Raw genomic sequence first — 2,239 nt, 5'->3', positions numbered from 1 at the left:
TAAAGATAGGGTTTCACCATGATGGCCAGGCTGGTCTTGAACTCCTGACCTCAGGTGATCCACCCACCTCGGGCTCCCAAAGTGCTAGGATTACAGGGGTGAGCCACCACACCTGGCCGCAAGTAGGCTCTTACATTGATAGTCTGTAATTTTGACAAGGGGGTTGAAAATTTCCTTAATCCTGTTCCTTATACTAGGGTACCAGCAAAGAATTCAGTCCAAGGGAACTAGGTTCTTTTTTTTTTTTTTTCGGAGACAGAGTCTCTTTTTTTTGGAGATGGAAGTTCACGCCTGCAATCCCAGCACTTTGGGAGGCTGAGGCAGGCGGATCACGAGATCAAGAGATCAAAACCATCCTAGCCAACACGGTGAAACCCTGTCTCTACTAAAAATACAAAAATTAGTTGGGTGTGGTGGCGCATGCCTTTGTAGTCCCAGCTACTTGGGAGGCTGAGGCAGGAGAATCATTTGAATCTGGGAGGCAGAGGTTGCAATGAGCTGAGATCGCACCACTGCATTCCAGCCTAGCGACAGAGCAAGACTCATCTCAAAAAAGAAAAAAGAAAAAGGGGGTCTAGAGTGAGGTAAGGAGAAGGGAGCTTAGAGGAACTGTTACTTGCTTGTGTCTCCTAAGTCTAGGAGTGATGGACTAGGGGGAAGAGGAAGGAGGAGGGGAGAAGCCTCTTTTTACTATCTAGTGATATAGCCTCAGGACCCTGGGGAGGTCCACAATACAGGCAAGGCAGAAACAAAGACCTTGGGCTCTCTGTGGCCTCAGAACTATAGAAGAGTGGACTTTCCCTCTTTGGCTCTGGTGTTTGCCGCCTGCTTCCGTGAAGGACTGGGAGAAAAAGCCTCCTAAGTTACAAATTGTCTGACTTGCTGACAAGTGCAGAGGGCAGGGTAGACAGGATTATTGATTTTCTTAGGTTACCTCTAGAGTACCCTCTAGAAAGTGTCTTTGAATGCTCAGTCCTTGCAAAGGTTTTCATTCTGGTCATTTAAAGAATAGGAGGACAAGGCCGGGTGCGGTGACTCACACCTGTAATTCCAGCACTTTGTGAGGCTAAGGTGGGCAACAAAGTCAGGAGTTCAAGACTAGCCTGGCCAATATGATGAAACCCCATCTCTACTAAAAATACAAAAATTAGCCGGGCGTAGTGGCAGGCAGCTGTAGTCCCAGCTACTCGGGAGGGTGAGGCAGGAGAATCACTTGAACCCGGGAGGTGGAGGTTGTAGTGAGCTGAGATCCAGCCACTGCACTCCAGCCTGGGTGACAGAGGGAGACTCTGTCTCAAAAAAAAGAATAAGAGGACAAGGGTTAGGGATGCTGGTTCTGCTGCCATTTGATTTGACTGGGTCTGGGCTGGGCTGGGGCCCAGTGACTCAAGGGGAGGGTGGAGAGTTTTGAGGGAGCTATGAGTCATGGGTTGGGCTCCATCACAAGAGTTGGGCTCATTTTCCCCAATCTGGGCAGAAGCCCTCCTATCTTACTTCCCTGTGTGCTCTGTCTCCTTGAACATGGTCCTATGAGTACAAAGAGTGCTGGCAAAAGGGATGGGCAGCCTGAGCTCAGAAAGGGAGTTCAGAAACACAAAGAATAATGCTGGTCCCTAAAATTAAAATGTATCCCTATCATAGGAAACCTTGGGCTCCTCTAAAGAAGGCAAAAGAACATCAATTAAGAGTAAGAGAGGGGGCCGGGCGCGGTGGCTCAAGCCTGTAATCCCAGCACTTTGGGAGGCCGAGGCGGGTGGATCACGAGGTCAAGAGATCGAGACCATCCTGGTCAACATGGTGAAACCCCGTCTCTACTAAAAATACAAAACATTAGCTGGGCATGGTGGCGCGTGCCTGTAATCCCAGCTACTCAGAAGGCTGAGGCAGGAGAATTGCCTGAACCCAGGAGGCGGAGGTTGCGGTGAGCCGAAATCGCGCCATTGCACTCCAGCCTGGGTAACAAGAGTGAAACTCCGTCTCAAAAAAAAAAAAAAAAAGAGTAAGAGAGGGAAAAATACCACTTCTTATCACGGAATGAGATAGGGTCCCACCTCAGCCCTTTTCCTCTCTGGCGTGAAGGAAGCTTCCTGGGCTTCACTAGTTCTCCAGTTCACTAGTTTTCTGGTTTGGAAGGTGGGGAAAGACAAACAGGAGTGAGGATATTTGAAGTTTGAGGTCTGGTATAGAGAGCAGGCTGACTTTGGGGGTGGTCATACTGTTTTTTTTTTTTTTTTTTTTT

General features: G+C 48.8%; 1 protein-coding gene across 4 annotated transcripts in view; it reads left to right on the top strand.

Annotated features, from left to right (window-relative positions):
- Nucleotides 1-2,239, top strand: part of FAM214B (family with sequence similarity 214 member B) — a 13,742-nt gene that overhangs the window by 3,070 nt on the left and 8,433 nt on the right. The window lies entirely within an intron of this gene.

Source organism: Sapajus apella, unplaced genomic scaffold (assembly GCF_009761245.1).
Source record: "Sapajus apella isolate SASKATOON/1434 unplaced genomic scaffold, GSC_monkey_1.0 scaffold46, whole genome shotgun sequence".
NCBI lineage: Eukaryota > Metazoa > Chordata > Mammalia > Primates > Cebidae > Sapajus > Sapajus apella.
The sequence above is the reverse complement of the archived record's forward strand: the minus strand, read 5'-3'. Positions and strand labels throughout refer to the sequence as shown.